Source organism: Chiloscyllium plagiosum, unplaced genomic scaffold, assembly GCF_037043375.1.
Source record: "Chiloscyllium plagiosum isolate Xiang-an unplaced genomic scaffold, Cpla_swu_hap1 HiC_scaffold_20, whole genome shotgun sequence".
In the NCBI taxonomy this organism is placed as follows: Eukaryota; Metazoa; Chordata; class Chondrichthyes; order Orectolobiformes; family Hemiscylliidae; genus Chiloscyllium; species Chiloscyllium plagiosum.
The window spans coordinates 74993343-75010677 of NW_028270158.1; positions in this window are offsets into that span (position 1 = coordinate 74993343).

Consider the following 17335-nt stretch of genomic DNA (forward strand, 5'->3'; position numbering starts at 1 on the left):
AGAGAGAGAGGGTGAGAGAGAGGGGTTTTAGAGAGAGAGGGGGTTTGAGAGAGCGAGAGAGAGCGGGTGAGAGAGAGAGAGAGGAGGTTGAGGGGGGTGAGAGAGAGAGGGTCAGAGAGAAAGGGTTTAGAGAGAGAGGGTGTTTGAGAGAGCGAGAGAGAACGGGTGAGAGAGAGAGAGGAGGATGAGGGGGTTGAGAGAGAGGAGGTTTAGAAAGAGAGGGGGTTTGAGAGAGCGAGAGAGAGCAGGTGAGAGAGAGAGAGAGGAGGATGAGGGGGTGAGAGAGAGAGAGGGTGAGAGAGAGGGGTTGAGAGAGAGAGGCGGTTTGAGAGAGCGAGAGAGACCGGGTGAGAGAGAGAGAGAGGAGGATGAGGGGAGTGAGAGAGAGAGGGTGAGAGAGAGGGGTTTAAGAGTGAGAGGGGTTTTGAGAGAGCGAGAGAGAGCGGGTGAGAGAGAGAGAGAGAGGAGGATGGGGGGTGAGAGAGAGGGTGAGAGAGAAGGGTATAGAGGGAGACGGGGTTTGAGAGAGCGAGAGAGAGCGGGTGAGAGAGAGAGAGGAGGATGAGGGGGGTGAGAGAGAGAGGGTGAGAGAGAGGGATTTTAGAGTGAGAGGGGGTTTGAGAGAGCGAGAGAGAGCGGGTGAGAGAGAGAGAGAGGAGGATGAGGGGGTGAGAGGGAGAGAGAGTGTGAGAGAGAGGGGTTTTAGAGAGAGAGGTGGTTTGAGAGAGCGAGAGAGAGCGGGTGAGAGAGAGAGAGAGGAGGATGTGGGGGGTGAGAGTGAGAGGGTGAGAGAGAGGCGTTTTAGAGAGAGAGGGGGTTTGAGAGAGTGAGAGAGAGCGGGTGAGAGAGAGAGGAGGATGAGGGGGTGAGATAGAGAGAGAGGGGGTTTGAGAGAGCGAGAGAGAGCGGGTGAGAGAGAGAGGAGGATGAGAGGGGTGAGAGAGAGAGGGTGAGCGAGAGGGGTTTTAGAGAGAGAGAGGGGGTTTGAGAGCGAGAGAGAGAGCGGGTGAGAGAGAGAGAGAGAGGAGGATGGGGGGGTGAGAGAGAGAGGGGATTTGAGAGAGCGAGAGAGAGCGGGTGAGAGAGAGTGAGGTGGATGGGGGGATGGGAGAGAGGGTGAGAGAGAGGGGTTTTGGAGAGAGAGAGGGTTTGAGAGAGCGAGAGAGAGCGGGTGAGAGAGAGGAGGATGAGGGGCGTGAGAGAGAGAGTGTAAGAGAGAGTGGTTGAGAGAGAGAGGGGGTTTGAGAGAGCGGGTGAGAGGGAGCGGGAGAGAGAGAGAGAGGAGGATGAGGGGGGTGAGAGAGAGGGTGAGAGAGAGTTGTTTTAGAGAGAGAGGGGTTTGAGAGAGCGAGAGAGAGCGGGTGAGAGAGAGAGTGGAGAATGAGGGGGGTGAGAGAAAGAGGGTGAGAGAGGGGGGTGAGAGAGAGGGGTTGAGAGAGAGAGGGGTTTGAGAGAGCGAGTGAGAGCGGGTGAGAGAGAGAGAGGAGGATGAGAGGGGTGAGAGAGGGTGTGAGAGAAGGAGTTTGAGAGAGCAAGAGAGAGCGTGTGTGAGAGAGAGAGGAGGATGAGGGTGGTGAGACAGAGAGGGTGAGAAAGGGGGGTTGAGAGAGAGAGGGGGTTTGAGAGAGCGAGAGAGAGCGGGTGAGTGAGAGAGGGGGATGAGGGGGGAGAGAGAGAGAGGGTGAGAGAGAGGGGTTTTAGAGAGAGATGGGTTTGAGAGAGCGAGAGAGCGCGGGTGAGAGAGAGACTGGAGAATGAGGGGGGTGAGAGAGAGAGGGTGAGAGAGAGGGGTTGAGAGAGAGAGGGGTTTGAGAGAGCGAGTGAGAGCGGGTGAAAGAGAGTGAGGAGGATGGGGGGATGGGAAAGAGGGTGAGAGAGAGGGGTTTTGGAGAGAGAGAGGGTTTGAGAGAGCGAGAGAGAGCGGGTGAGAGAGAGGAGGATGAGGGGCGTGAGAGAGAGAGTGTGAGAGAGAGTGGTTGAGAGAGAGAGGGGGTTTGAGAGAGCGGGTGAGAGGGAGCGGGAGAGAGAGAGAGAGGAGGATGAGGGGGGTGAGAGAGAGAGGGTCAGAGAGAGAGGGGTTTGAGAGAGCGAGAGAGAGCGGGTGAGAGAGAGAGTGGAGAATGAGGGGGGTGAGAGAAAGAGGGTGAGAGAGAGGGGGTGAGAGAGAGGGGTTGAGAGAGAGAGGGGTTTGAGAGAGCGAGTGAGAGCGGGTGAGAGAGAGAGAGGAGGATGAGAGGGGTGAGAGAGGGTGTGAGAGAAGGAGTTTGAGAGAGCGAGAGAGAGCGTGTGTGAGAGAGAGAGGAGGATGAGGGTGGTGAGACAGAGAGGGTGAGAAAGGGGGGTTGAGAGAGAGAGGGGGTTTGACAGAGCGAGAGAGAGCGGGTGAGTGAGAGAGGGGGATGAGGGGGGAGAGAGAGAGAGGGTGAGAGAGAGGGGTTTTAGAGAGAGATGGGTTTGAGAGAGCGAGAGAGCGCGGGTGAGAGAGAGAGTGGAGAATGAGGGGGTGAGAGAGAGAGGGTGAGAGAGAGGGGTTGAGAGAGAGGGGGGTTTGAGAGAGCGAGAGAGAGTGGGTGAGAGAGAGTGAGGATGATGAGGGGCTTGAGAGAGAGAGAGGGTGAGAGAGAGGGGTTTTAGAGAGAGAGAGGGGTTTGAGAGCGAGAGAGAGCGGGTGAGAGAGAGAGAGGAGGATGAGGGCGAGTGAGAGAGAGAGGTTGAGAGAGAGGGGGTTTGAGACAGCGAGAGAGAGCGGGTGAGAGAGGTTGAGGAGGATGAGGGCCGTGGGAGAGAGTGGGTGAGAGAGAAGGGTTGAGGGGCTGGACTAGAGAGGGTGAGAGAGAGTGGTTTTAGAGAGAGAGGGGTTTGAGAGAGCGAGAGAGAGCGGGTGCGAGAGGTTGAGGAGGATGAGGGCCGTGGGAGAGTGTGGGTGAGAGAGAGAGAGGAGGATGAGGGGGGTGAGAGAGAGGGTGAGAGAGAGGGGTTTTGGAGAGAGAGACGGTTTGAGAGAGCGAGAGAGAGCGGGTGAGAGAGAGAGAGGAGAATGAGGGCCGTGGGAGAGAGTGGGTGAGAGAGAAGGTTTGAGGGGCTGGACTAGAGAGGGTGAGAGAGAGTGGTTTTAGAGAGAGAGGGGTTTGAGAGAGCGAGAGAGAGCGGGTGAGAGAGGTTGAGGAGGATGAGGGCCGTGGGAGAGAGTGGGTGAGAGAGAGAGAGGAGAATGAGGGGTGTGAGAGAGAGGGGTTTTGGAGAGAGAGAGGGTTTGAGAGTGCGAGAGAGAGCGGGTGTGAGAGAGGAGAATGAGGGGGGTGAGAGAGAGAGGGTGAGAGAGAGGGATTTTAGAGTGAGAGGGGGTTTGAGAGAGCGAGAGAGAGCGGGTGAGAGAGAGAGAGGTGGATGAGGGGGTGAGAGAGAGAGAGGGTGAGAGAGAGGGGTTTTAGAGAGAGAGGAGGTTTGAGAGAGCGAGAGAGAGCGGGTGAGAGAGAGAGAGAGGAGGATGTGGGGGGTGAGAGTGAGAGGGTGAGAGAGAGGCGTTTTAGAGAGAGAGGGGGTTTGAGAGAGTGAGAGAGAGCGGGTGAGAGAGAGAGAGGAGGATGAGGGGGTGAGATAGAGAGAGAGGGGTTTGAGAGAGTGAGAGAGAGCGGGTGAGAGAGAGAGAGGAGGATGAGAGGGGTGAGAGAGAGAGGGTGAGAGAGAGGGGTTTTAGAGAGAGAGGGGGTTTGAGAGAGCGAGAGAGAGCGGGTGAGAGAGAGAGAGAGGAGGTTGAGGGGGGTGAGAGAGAGAGGGTCAGAGAGAAAGGGTTTAGAGAGAGAGGGTGTTTGAGAGAGCGAGAGAGAACGGGTGAGAGAGAGAGAGGAGGATGAGGGGGTTGAGAGAGAGGAGGTTTAGAAAGAGAGGGGGTTTGAGAGAGCGAGAGAGAGCAGGTGAGAGAGAGAGAGAGGAGGATGAGGGGGTGAGAGAGAGAGAGGGTGAGAGAGAGGGGTTGAGAGAGAGAGGCGGTTTGAGAGAGCGAGAGAGACCGGGTGAGAGAGAGAGAGAGGAGGATGAGGGGAGTGAGAGAGAGAGGGTGAGAGAGAGGGGTTTAAGAGTGAGAGGGGTTTTGAGAGAGCGAGAGAGAGCGGGTGAGAGAGAGAGAGAGAGGAGGATGGGGGGTGAGAGAGAGGGTGAGAGAGAAGGGTATAGAGGGAGACGGGGTTTGAGAGAGCGAGAGAGAGCGGGTGAGAGAGAGAGAGGAGGATGAGGGGGGTGAGAGAGAGAGGGTGAGAGAGAGGGATTTTAGAGTGAGAGGGGGTTTGAGAGAGCGAGAGAGAGCGGGTGAGAGAGAGAGAGAGGAGGATGAGGGGGTGAGAGGGAGAGAGAGTGTGAGAGAGAGGGGTTTTAGAGAGAGAGGTGGTTTGAGAGAGCGAGAGAGAGCGGGTGAGAGAGAGAGAGAGGAGGATGTGGGGGGTGAGAGTGAGAGGGTGAGAGAGAGGCGTTTTAGAGAGAGAGGGGGTTTGAGAGAGTGAGAGAGAGCGGGTGAGAGAGAGAGGAGGATGAGGGGGTGAGATAGAGAGAGAGGGGGTTTGAGAGAGCGAGAGAGAGCGGGTGAGAGAGAGAGGAGGATGAGAGGGGTGAGAGGGAGAGGGTGAGCGAGAGGGGTTTTAGAGAGAGAGAGGGGGTTTGAGAGCGCGAGAGAGAGCGGGTGAGAGAGAGAGAGAGAGGAGGATGGGGGGGTGAGAGAGAGAGGGGATTTGAGAGAGCGAGAGAGAGCGGGTGAGAGAGAGTGAGGTGGATGGGGGGATGGGAGAGAGGGTGAGAGAGAGGGGTTTTGGAGAGAGAGAGGGTTTGAGAGAGCGAGAGAGAGCGGGTGAGAGAGAGGAGGATGAGGGGCGTGAGAGAGAGAGTGTGAGAGAGAGTGGTTGAGAGAGAGAGGGGGTTTGAGAGAGCGGGTGAGAGGGAGCGGGAGAGAGAGAGAGAGGAGGATGAGGGGGGTGAGAGAGAGAGGGTGAGAGAGAGTTGTTTTAGAGAGAGAGGGGTTTGAGAGAGCGAGAGAGAGCGGGTGAGAGAGAGAGTGGAGAATGAGGGGGGTGAGAGAAAGAGGGTGAGAGAGGGGGGTGAGAGAGAGGGGTTGAGAGAGAGAGGGGTTTGAGAGAGCGAGTGAGAGCGGGTGAGAGAGAGAGAGGAGGATGAGAGGGGTGAGAGAGGGTGTGAGAGAAGGAGTTTGAGAGAGCAAGAGAGAGCGTGTGTGAGAGAGAGAGGAGGATGAGGGTGGTGAGACAGAGAGGGTGAGAAAGGGGGGTTGAGAGAGAGAGGGGGTTTGAGAGAGCGAGAGAGAGCGGGTGAGTGAGAGAGGGGGATGAGGGGGGAGAGAGAGAGAGGGTGAGAGAGAGGGGTTTTAGAGAGAGATGGGTTTGAGAGAGCGAGAGAGCGCGGGTGAGAGAGAGACTGGAGAATGAGGGGGGTGAGAGAGAGAGGGTGAGAGAGAGGGGTTGAGAGAGAGAGGGGTTTGAGAGAGCGAGTGAGAGCGGGTGAAAGAGAGTGAGGAGGATGGGGGGATGGGAAAGAGGGTGAGAGAGAGGGGTTTTGGAGAGAGAGAGGGTTTGAGAGAGCGAGAGAGAGCGGGTGAGAGAGAGGAGGATGAGGGGCGTGAGAGAGAGAGTGTGAGAGAGAGTGGTTGAGAGAGAGAGGGGGTTTGAGAGAGCGGGTGAGAGGGAGCGGGAGAGAGAGAGAGAGGAGGATGAGGGGGTGAGAGAGAGAGGGTCAGAGAGAGAGGGGTTTGAGAGAGCGAGAGAGAGCGGGTGAGAGAGAGAGTGGAGAATGAGGGGGGTGAGAGAAAGAGGGTGAGAGAGAGGGGGTGAGAGAGAGGGGTTGAGAGAGAGAGGGGTTTGAGAGAGCGAGTGAGAGCGGGTGAGAGAGAGAGAGGAGGATGAGAGGGGTGAGAGAGGGTGTGAGAGAAGGAGTTTGAGAGAGCGAGAGAGAGCGTGTGTGAGAGAGAGAGGAGGATGAGGGTGGTGAGACAGAGAGGGTGAGAAAGGGGGGTTGAGAGAGAGAGGGGGTTTGACAGAGCGAGAGAGAGCGGGTGAGTGAGAGAGGGGGATGAGGGGGGAGAGAGAGAGAGGGTGAGAGAGAGGGGTTTTAGAGAGAGATGGGTTTGAGAGAGCGAGAGAGCGCGGGTGAGAGAGAGAGTGGAGAATGAGGGGGTGAGAGAGAGAGGGTGAGAGAGAGGGGTTGAGAGAGAGGGGGGTTTGAGAGAGCGAGAGAGAGTGGGTGAGAGAGAGTGAGGATGATGAGGGGCTTGAGAGAGAGAGAGGGTGAGAGAGAGGGGTTTTAGAGAGAGAGAGGGGTTTGAGAGCGAGAGAGAGCGGGTGAGAGAGAGAGAGGAGGATGAGGGCGAGTGAGAGAGAGAGGTTGAGAGAGAGGGGGTTTGAGACAGCGAGAGAGAGCGGGTGAGAGAGGTTGAGGAGGATGAGGGCCGTGGGAGAGAGTGGGTGAGAGAGAAGGGTTGAGGGGCTGGACTAGAGAGGGTGAGAGAGAGTGGTTTTAGAGAGAGAGGGGTTTGAGAGAGCGAGAGAGAGCGGGTGCGAGAGGTTGAGGAGGATGAGGGCCGTGGGAGAGTGTGGGTGAGAGAGAGAGAGGAGGATAAGGGGGGTGAGAGAGAGGGTGAGAGAGAGGGGTTTTGGAGAGAGAGACGGTTTGAGAGAGCGAGAGAGAGCGGGTGAGAGAGAGAGAGGAGAATGAGGGCCGTGGGAGAGAGTGGGTGAGAGAGAAGGGTTGAGGGGCTGGACTAGAGAGGGTGAGAGAGAGTGGTTTTAGAGAGAGAGGGGTTTGAGAGAGCGAGAGAGAGCGGGTGAGAGAGGTTGAGGAGGATGAGGGCCGTGGGAGAGAGTGGGTGAGAGAGAGAGAGGAGAATGAGGGGTGTGAGAGAGAGGGGTTTTGGAGAGAGAGAGGGTTTGAGAGAGCGAGAGAGAGCGGGTGTGAGAGAGGAGAATGAGGGAAGTGAGAGAGAGAGGATGAGAGAGAGGGGTTGAGAGAGAGAGGGGGTTTGAGAGAGCGATAGAGAGCGGGTGAGAGAGAGCGGGTGAGAGAGAGAGAGAGGAGGACGAGGGGCGTGATAGAGAGAGGGTGAGAGTGAGGGGTTGAGAGAGAGGGGAGGTTTGAGAGAGCGATAGAGAGCGGGTGAGAGAGAGAGAGAGGAGGATGAGGGGGGTGAGAGAGAGAGAGGGTGAGAGCGAGGGGTTGAGAGAGAGGGGGTGTTTGAGAGAGCGAGAGAGAGCGGGTGAGAGAGAGAGGAGGATGAGGGGGATGAGAGAGAGGGTGAGAGAGGAGTTTTAGAGTGAGAGGGGGTTTGAGAGAGCGGGTGAGAGAGGGTAAGAGAGAGAGAGGAGGATGAGGGGGGTGAGAGAGGGTGAGAGAGAAGATGTTTGAGAGAGCAAGAGAAAGCGGGTGAGAGAGAGAGAGGAGGATGAGGGGAGTGAGAGAGTGGGTGAGAGAGAGCGGTTGAGAGAGAGGGGAGGTTTGAGAGAGCGAGAGAGCGCGGATGAGAGAGAGAGAGGAGGATGAGAGGGGTGTGTGAGAGAGGGTGAGAGCGAATGTTTGAGAGAGAGGGGGGTTTGAGAGAGCGAGAGAGAGCGGGTGAGAGAGAGAGGAGGATGAGGGGGATGAGAGAGAGAAAGTGAGAGAGAGGGATTTTAGAGTGAGAGGAGGCTTGAGAGAGCGAGAGAGAGCGTGTGTGTGAGAGAGAGAGAGGGGAATGAGTGGGGGTGAGAGAGAGAGGGTGAGAGAGAGGGGGCTTGAGAGAGCGAGAGAGAGCGGGTGAGGAGAGAGAGAGGAGGAGGAGGGGGGTGATAGAGAGAGGGTGAGTGAGAGAGGGGTTGAGAGAGAGAGGGGGTTTGAGAGAGCGAGAGAGAGCGGGTAAGAGAGGTTGAGGAGGATGAGGGGGGTGAGAGAGAGAGGGTGAGAGAGGGGGATTTTGGAGAGAGAGAGGCTTTGAGAGAGCGAGAGAGAGCGGGTGAGAGAGAGGAGGATGACGGGCATGAGAGAGAGAGGGTGAGAGAGAAGGGTTGAGAGAGAAGGGGTTTGAGAGAGCGAGAGAGCTCGGGTGAGAGAGAGAGGAGGATGTGGGGGATATGTGAGTGAGGGTGAGAGAGAGGGGTTGAGAGAGAGAAAGGGGGTTTGAGAGAGCGAGAGAGAGCGGGTGAGAGAGAGAGAGGAGGATGAGGGGGGTGAGAGAGGGTGTGCGAGAAGGTGTTTGAGAGAGCAAGAGAGAGCGGGTGAGAGAGAGAGAGGAGGATGAGGAGGGTGAGAGAGGGTGAGAGAGAAGATGTTTGAGAGAGCAAGAGAAAGCGGGTGAGAGAGAGAGGAGGATGAGGGGAGTGAGAGAGAGTGGGTGAGAGAGCGGTTGAGAGAGAGGTGAGGTTTGAGAGAGCGAGAGAGAGCGGATGAGAGAGAGAGAGAGGAGGATGAGAGGGGTGTGAGAGAGAGGGTGAGAGCGAGGGGTTGAGAGAGAGGGGGGGTTTGAGAGAGCGAGAGAGAGCGGGTGAGAGAGGTTGAGGAGGATGAGGGCCGTGGGAGAGAGTGCGTGAGAGAGAAGGGTTGAGGGGCTGGACTAGAGAGGGTGAGAGAGAGTGGTTTTAGAGAGAGAGGGGTTTGAGAGAGCGAGAGAGAGCGGGTGAGAGAGGTTGAGGAGGATGAGGGCCGTGGGAGAGAGTGGGTGATGAGAGAGAGGAGAATGAGGGGTGTGAGAGAGAGGGGTTTTGGAGAGAGGGAGGGTTTGAGAGAGCGAGAGAGAGCGGGTGAGAGAGAGCGGGTGAGAGAGAGAGAGAGGAGGACGAGTGGCGAGATAGAGAGAGGGTGAGAGTGAGGGGTTGAGAGAGAGGGGAGGTTTGAGAGAGCGATAGAGAGCGGGTGAGAGAGAGAGAGAGGAAGATGAGGGGGGTGAGAGAGAGAGGGTGAGAGCGAGGGGTTGAGAGAGAGGGGGTGTTTGAGAGAGCGAGAGAGAGCGGGTGAGAGAGAGAGGAGGATGAGGGGGATGAGAGAGAGGGTGAGAGAGGAGTTTTAGAGTGAGAGGGGGTTTGAGAGAGCGAGTGAGAGCGGGTAAGAGAGAGAGAGGAGGATGGGGTGGTGTGAGAGAGAAGGTGAGAGAGAGAGAAGAGGATGAGTGGGCTGAGAGAGAGAGGGTAAGAGCGAAAGGGTTTAGAGAGAGAGGGTGTTTGAGAGAGCGAGAGAGAACGGGTGAGAGAGAGAGAGAGGAGGATGAGCGGAATGAGAGAGAGGGTTAGAGAGAGGGGTTGAGAGAGAGAGTTGGGGTTTGAGAGAGCGAGAGAGAGCGCTTGAGAGAGAGTGAGGAGGATGAGGGGGGTGAGAGAGAGAGGGTGAGAGCGAGAGGTTGAGAGAGAGAGGGGGTTTGAGAATACGAGAGAGAGTGGGTGAGAGAGAGAGAGGATAATGAGGGGTGTGCGAGAGAGAGAGGGTGAGAGAGAGGGGTTTTAGAGAGAGGGGGTTTGAGAGAGCGGGTGAGAGAGAGAGAGGAGGATGAGGGTGTGGGGGAGAGAGAGGGTGAGAGAGGGGGGTTTTAGAGAGAGAGGGGCTTTGAGAGAGCGAGAGAGCGGGTGAGAGAGAGAGAGGGGAATGAGTGGGGGTGAGAGAGAGGGTGAGAGAGAGGGGGCTTGAGAGAGCGAGAGAGAGCGGGTGAGGAGAGAGAGAGGAGGAGGAGGGGGGTGATAGAGAGAGGGTGAGAGAGAGAGGGGTTGAGAGAGACAGGGGGTTTGAGAGAGCGAGAGAGAGCGGGTGAGAGAGGTTGAGGAGGATGAGGGCCGTGGGAGAGAGTGGGTGAGAGAGAGAGAGGAGGATGAGGGGTGTGAGAGAGAGGGTTTGAGAGAGCAAGAGGGAGCGGGTGAGAGAGGTGGAGGAGGATGAGGGCCGTGGGAGAGAGAGGGTGAGAGAGAGAGAGGAGGATGAGGGGTGTGAGAGAGAGGGTGAGAGAGAGGTGTTTTGGAGAGAGAGAGGGTTTGAGAGAGCGAGAGAGAGCGGGTGAGAGAGAGAGAGGAGAATGAGGGGAGTGAGAGAGAGAGGATGAGAGAGAGGGGGTTTGAGAGAGCGAATGAGAGCGGGAGAGAGAGAGCGGGTGAGAGAGAGAGAGAGGAGGAGGAGGGGGGGTGAGAGAGAGAGGGTGAGAGCGAGGGGTTGAGAGAGAGGGGGTTTGAGACAGCGAGTGAGAGTGCGTGAGAGAGAGGGAGGAGGAGGAGGTTGGTGAGAGAGAGGGTGAGAGAAAGGGGTTTTAGAGAGAGAGGGGGTGTTTGAGAGAGCAAGAGAGAACGGGTGAGAGAGAGGGAGGAAGATGAGGGGGTGAGGGAGGGAGGGTGAGAGCGAGGGGTTGAGAGAGAGGGGGTTTGAGACAGCGAGTGAGAGTGCGTGAGAGAGAGGGAGGAGGATGAGGTTGGTGAGAGAGAGGGTGAGAGAAAGGGGTTTTAGAGAGAGAGGGGGTTTTTGAGAGAGCAAGAGAGAGCGGGTGAGAGAGAGAGAGGAGGATGAGGGGGGTGAGAGAGAGAGGGTGAGAGAGAGGGGTTTTAGAGAGAGAGGGGTTTGAGAGAGCGAGAGAGAGTGGGTGAGAGAGAGAAGGATGGGGGGTGAGAGAGAGAGGGTTGAGAGAGAGGTGTTTTAGAGAGAGAGAGGTGGTTTGAGAGAGCGAGAGAGAGCGGGTAAGAGAGAGAGAGGAGGATGAGGGGGGTGAGAGAGAGAGGGTGAGAGAGAGGGGTTTTAGAGAGAGAGGGGTTTGAGAGAGCGAGAGAGAGTGGGTGAGAGAAAGAGAGGTGGATGGGGGGTTGAGATGGAGAGGGTGACACAGGGGTTTTAGAGAGAGAGGGGCTTGAGAGAGCGAGAGAGAACGGGTTAGAGAGAGAGGAGGATGAGGGAGTGAGACAGAGAGGGTGAGAGGAGAGAGGAGGATGAGTGGGTTGAGAGAGAGAGGGTAAGAGCGAAAGGGTTTAGAGAGAGAGTGTGTTTGAGAGAGCGAGAGAGAACGGGTGAGAGAGAGAGAGAGGAGGATGAGCGGAATGAGAGAGAGAGGGTGAGAGAGAGGGGTTGAGAGAGAGAGTTGGGGTTTGAGAGAGCGAGAGAGAGCGCTTGAGAGAGAGTGAGGAGGATGAGGGGGGTGAGAGAGAGAGGGTGAGAGCGAGGGGTTGAGAGAGAGAGGGGGTTTGAGAATACGAGAGAGAGTGGGTGAGAGAGAGAGAGGATAATGAGGGGTGTGCGAGAGAGAGAGGGTGAGAGAGAGGGGTTTTAGAGAGAGGGGGTTTGAGAGAGCGGGTGAGAGAGAGAGAAAAGGATGAGGGTGTGGGGAGAGAGAGGGTGAGAGAGGGGGGTTTTAGAGAGAGAGGGGCTTTGAGAGAGCGAGAGAGCGGGTGAGAGAGAGAGAGGGGAATGAGTGGGGGTGAGAGAGAGGGTGAGAGAGAGGGGGCTTGAGAGAGCGAGAGAGAGCGGGTGAGGAGAGAGAGAGGAGGAGGAGGGGGGTGATAGAGAGAGGGTGAGAGAGAGAGGGGTTGAGAGAGACAGGGGGTTTGAGAGAGCGAGAGAGAGCGGGTGAGAGAGGTTGAGGAGGATGAGGGGGTGAGAGAGAGAGGGTGAGAGAGAGGGATTTTGGAGAGTGAGAGGGTTTGAGAGAGCGAGGGAGAGCGGGTGAGAGAGAGGAGGATGACGGGCGTGAGAGAGAGAGGGTGAGAGAGAGGGGTTGAGAGAGAGCGAGGGGGTTTGAGAGAGCGCGGGTGAGAGAGAGAGGAGAATGAGGGGGATATGAGAGTGAGGGTGAGAGAGAGGGGTTGAGAGAGAGAGGGGGTTTGAGAGAGCGAGAGAGAGCGGGTGAGAGAGAGAGGAGGATGAGGGGGGTGAGAGAGAGAGGGTAAGAGAGAGGGGTTGAGAGCGAGAGGGGGTTTGAGAGAGCGAGTGAGAGCGGGTGAGAGAGAGAGAGAGGAGGATGAGGGGGGTGAGAGAGGGTGTGAGAGAAGGTGTTTGAGAGAGCAAGAGAGAGCGGGTGAGAGAGAGGGAGGAGAATGAGGGGGGTGAGAGAAAGAGGGTGAGAGAGAGGGGGTGAGAGAGAGGGGTTGAGAGAGAGAGGGGTTTGAGAGAGTGAGTGAGAGCGGGTGAGAGAGAGAGAGGAGGATGAGAGGGGTGAGAGAGGGTGTGAGAGAAGGAGTTTGAGAGAGCAAGAGAGGGCGTGTGTGAGAGAGAGAGGAGGATGAGGGTGGTGAGACAGAGAGGGTAAGAAAGGGGGGTTGAGAGAGAGAGGGGGTTTGAGAGAGCGAGAGAAAGCGGGTGAGAGAGAGAGAGGAGAATAAGGGGAGTGAGAGAGAGAGGGTGAGAGAGAGGGGGTGAGAGAGAGAGGAAGATGAGGGGGGTGAGGGAGGGAGGGTGAGAGCGAGGGTGAGGAGGATGAGGGCCGTGGGAGAGTGTGGGTGAGAGAGAGAGAGGAGGATGAGGGGGGTGAGAGAGAGGGTGAGAGAGAGGGGTTTTGGAGAGAGAGACGGTTTGAGAGAGCGAGAGAGAGCGGGCGAGAGAGAGAGAGGAGAATGAGGGGAGTGAGAGAGAGAGGATGAGAGAGAGGGGGTTTGAGAGAGCGAATGAGAGCGGGTGAGAGAGAGCGGGTGAGAGAGAGAGAGAGGAGGAGGAGGGGGGTGATAGAGAGAGGGTGAGGGTGAGGGGTTGAGAGAGAGGGGAGGTTTGAGAGAGCGAGAGAGAGCGGGTGAGAGAGAGAGAGGGTGAGAGCGAGGGGTTGAGAGAGAGGGGGTTTGAGACAGCGAGTGAGAGCGGGTGAGAGAGAGAGAGAGGAGGATGAGGGGGGTGAGAGAGGGTGTGAGAGAAGGTGTTTGAGAGAGCAAGAGAGAGTGCGTGAGAGAGAGGGAGGAGGAGGAGGTTGGTGAGAGAGAGGGTGAGAGAAAGGGGTTTTAGAGAGAGAGGGGGTGTTTGAGAGAGCAAGAGAGAGCGGGTGAGAGAGAGGGAGGAAGATGAGGGGGGTGAGGGAGGGAGGGTGAGAGCTAGGGGTTGAGAGAGAGGGGGTTTGAGACAGCGAGTGAGAGTGCGTGAGAGAGAGGGAGGAGGATGAGGTTGGTGAGAGAGAGGGTGAGAGAAAGGGGTTTTAGAGAGAGAGGGGGTTTTTGAGAGAGCGAGAGAGAGCGGGTGAGAGAGAGGAGGATGACGGGCGTGAGAGAGAGAGGGTGAGAGAGAGGGGTTGAGAGAGAGAGAGGGGGTTTGAGAGAGCGAGAGAGCGCGGGTGAGAGAGAGAGGAGGATGAGGGGGATATGAGAGTGAGGGTGAGAGAGAGGGGTTGAGAGAGAGAGGGGGTTTGAGAGAGCGAGAGAGAGCGGGTGAGAGAGAGGGGTTGAGAGAGACAGGGGGTTTGAGAGAGCGAGAGAGAGCGGGTGAGAGAGGTTGAGGAGGATGAGCGGGGTGAGAGGGAGAGGGTGAGAGAGAGGGATTTTGGAGAGAGAGCGTTTGAGAGAGCGAGAGAGAGCGGGTGAGAGAGAGGAGGATGACGGGTGAGAGAGAGGAGGATGACGGGCGTGAGAGAGAGAGGGTGAGAGAGAGGGGTTGAGAGAGAGAGAGGGGGTTTGAGAGAGCGAGAGAGAGGAGGATGAGGGGGTGAGAGAGAGAGGGTAAGAGAGAGGGGTTGAGAGAGAGGGGGGGTTTGAGAGAGCGAGTGAGAGCGGGTGAGAGACAGAGAGAGGAGGATGAGGGGGGTGAGAGAGGGTGTGAGAGAAGGTGTTTGAGAGAGCAAGAGAGAGCGGGTGAGAGAGAGGGAGGAGAATGAGGGGGGTGAGAGAAACAGGGTGGGAGAGGGGTTGAGAGAGAGAGGGGGTTTGAGAAAGCGAGAGAACGGGTGAGAGAGAGGAGGATGAGGGTGGTGAGAGAGAGAGGGTGAGAGAGGAGTTTTAGAGAGAGAGGGGTTTTAGAGAGCGAGAGAAAGCGGTTGAGAGAGAGAGAGGAGAATAAGGGGAGTGAGAGAGAGAGGGTGAGAGAGAGGGGTTTAAGAGTGAGAGGGGGTTTGAGAGAGCGAGAGAGAGCGGGTGAGAGAGAGAGAGAGGAGGATGAGGGGAGTGAGAGAGAGAGGGTGAGAGAGAGGGGTTTAAGAGTGAGAGGGGTTTTGAGAGAGCGAGAGAGAGCGGGTGAGAGAGAGAGAGAGGAGGATGGGGGGGTGAGAGAGAGGGTGAGAGAGAAGGGTATAGAGGGAGACGGGGTTTGAGAGAGCGAGAGAGAGCGGGTGAGAGAGAGAGAGGAGGATGAGGGGGGTGAGAGAGAGAGGGTGAGAGAGAGGGATTTTAGAGTGAGAGGGGGTTTGAGAGAGCGAGAGAGAGCGGGTGAGAGAGAGAGAGGTGGATGAGGGGGTGAGAGAGAGAGAGGGTGAGCGAGAGGGGTTTTAGAGAGAGAGGAGGTTTGAGAGAGCGAGAGAGAGCGGGTGAGAGAGAGAGAGAGGACGATGTGGGGGGTGAGAGTGAGAGGGTGAGAGAGAGGCGTTTTAGAGAGAGAGGGGGTTTGAGAGAGTGAGAGAGAGCGGGTGAGTGAGAGAGAGGAGGATGAGGGGTGAGATAGAGAGAGAGGGGGTTTGAGAGAGTGAGAGAGAGCGGGTGAGAGAGAGCGAGGAGGATGAGAGGGGTGAGAGAGAGAGGGTGAGAGAGAGGGGTTTTAGAGAGAGAGGGGGTTTGAGAGAGCGAGAGAGAGCGGGTGAGAGAGAGAGAGGAGGTTGAGGGGGGTGAGAGTGAGAGGGTCAGAGAGAAAGGGTTTAGAGAGAGAGGGTGTTTGAGAGAGCGAGAGAGAACGGGTGAGAGAGAGAGAGGAGGATGAGGGGGTTGAGAGAGAGGAGGTTTAGAAAGAGAGGGTGTTTGAGAGAGCGAGAGAGAGCGGGTGAGAGAGAGAGAGAGAGGAGGATGAGGGGGTGAGAGAGAGAGAGGGTGAGAGAGAGGGGTTGAGAGAGAGAGGGGGTTTGAGAGAGCGAGAGAGAGCGGGTGAGAGAGAGAGAGAGAGGAGGATGAGGGGAGTGAGAGAGAGAGGGTGAGAGAGAGGGGTTTAAGAGTGAGAGGGGTTTTGAGAGAGCGAGAGAGAGCGGGTGAGAGAGAGAGAGAGAGGAGGATGGGGGGGTGAGAGAGAGGGTGAGAGAGAAGGGTATAGAGGGAGACGGGGTTTGAGAGAGCGAGAGAGAGCGGGTGAGAGAGAGAGAGGAGGATGAGGGGGGTGAGAGAGAGAGGGTGAGAGAGAGGGATTTTAGAGTGAGAGGGGGTTTGAGAGAGCGAGAGAGAGCGGGTGAGAGAGAGAGAGAGAGGAGGATGAGGGGGTGAGAGGGAGAGAGAGTGTGAGAGAGAGGGGTTTTAGAGAGAGAGGAGGTTTGAGAGAGCGAGAGAGAGCGGGTGAGAGAGAGAGGAGGATGAGGGTGGTGAGACAGAGAGGGTAAGAAAGGGGGGTTGAGAGAGAGAGGGGGTTTGAGAGAGCGAGAGAAAGCGGGTGAGAGAGAGAGAGGAGAATAAGGGGAGTGAGAGAGAGAGGGTGAGAGAGAGGGGGTGAGAGAGAGAGGAAGATGAGGGGGGTGAGGGAGGGAGGGTGAGAGCGAGGGTGAGGAGGATGAGGGCCGTGGGAGAGTGTGGGTGTGAGAGAGAGAGGAGGATGAGGGGGGCGAGAGAGAGGGTGAGAGAGAGGGGTTTTGGAGAGAGAGACGGTTTGAGAGAGCGAGAGAGAGCGGGCGAGAGAGAGAGAGGAGAATGAGGGGAGTGAGAGAGAGAGGATGAGAGAGAGGGGGTTTGAGAGAGCGAATGAGAGCGGGTGAGAGAGAGCGGGTGAGAGAGAGAGAGAGGAGGAGGAGGGGGGTGATAGAGAGAGGGTGAGGGTGAGGGGTTGAGAGAGAGGGGAGGTTTGAGAGAGCGAGAGAGAGCGGGTGAGAGAGAGAGGGTGAGAGCGAGGGGTTGAGAGAGAGGGGGTTTGAGACAGCGAGTGAGAGCGGGTGAGAGAGAGAGAGAGGAGGATGAGGGGGGTGAGAGAGGGTGTGAGAGAAGGTGTTTGAGAGAGCAAGAGAGAGTGCGTGAGAGAGAGGGAGGAGGAGGAGGTTGGTGAGAGAGAGGGTGAGAGAAAGGGGTTTTAGAGAGAGAGGGGGTGTTTGAGAGAGCAAGAGAGAGCGGGTGAGAGAGAGGGAGGAAGATGAGGGGGGTGAGGGAGGGAGGGTGAGAGCTAGGGGTTGAGAGAGAGGGGGTTTGAGACAGCGAGTGAGAGTGCGTGAGAGAGAGGGAGGAGGATGAGGTTGGTGAGAGAGAGGGTGAGAGAAAGGGGTTTTAGAGAGAGAGGGGGTTTTTGAGAGAGCGAGAGAGAGCGGGTGAGAGAGAGGAGGATGACGGGCGTGAGAGAGAGGGTGAGAGAGAGGGGTTGAGAGAGAGAGAGGGGGTTTGAGAGAGCGAGAGAGCGCGGGTGAGAGAGAGAGGAGGATGAGGGGGATATGAGAGTGAGGGTGAGAGAGAGGGGTTGAGAGAGAGAGGGGGTTTGAGAGAGCGAGAGAGAGCGGGTGAGAGAGAGGGGTTGAGAGAGACAGGGGGTTTGAGAGAGCGAGAGAGAGCGGGTGAGAGAGGTTGAGGAGGATGAGCGGGGTGAGAGGGAGAGGGTGAGAGAGAGGGATTTTGGAGAGAGAGCGTTTGAGAGAGCGAGAGAGAGCGGGTGAGAGAGAGGAGGATGACGGGTGAGAGAGAGGAGGATGACGGGCGTGAGAGAGAGAGGGTGAGAGAGAGGGGTTGAGAGAGAGAGAGGGGGTTTGAGAGAGCGAGAGAGAGGAGGATGAGGGGGTGAGAGAGAGAGGGTAAGAGAGAGGGGTTGAGAGGGAGGGGGGGTTTGAGAGAGCGAGTGAGAGCGGGTGAGAGACAGAGAGAGGAGGATGAGGGGGGTGAGAGAGGGTGTGAGAGAAGGTGTTTGAGAGAGCAAGAGAGAGCGGGTGAGAGAGAGGGAGGAGAATGAGGGGGGTGAGAGAAACAGGGTGGGAGAGGGGTTGAGAGAGAGAGGGGGTTTGAGAAAGCGAGAGAACGGGTGAGAGAGAGGAGGATGAGGGTGGTGAGAGAGAGAGGGTGAGAGAGGAGTTTTAGAGAGAGAGGGGTTTTAGAGAGCGAGAGAAAGCGGTTGAGAGAGAGAGAGGAGAATAAGGGGAGTGAGAGAGAGAGGGTGAGAGAGAGGGGTTTAAGAGTGAGAGGGGGTTTGAGAGAGCGAGAGAGAGCGGGTGAGAGAGAGAGAGAGGAGGATGAGGGGAGTGAGAGAGAGAGGGTGAGAGAGAGGGGTTTAAGAGTGAGAGGGGTTTTGAGAGAGCGAGAGAGAGCGGGTGAGAGAGAGAGAGAGGAGGATGGGGGGGTGAGAGGGA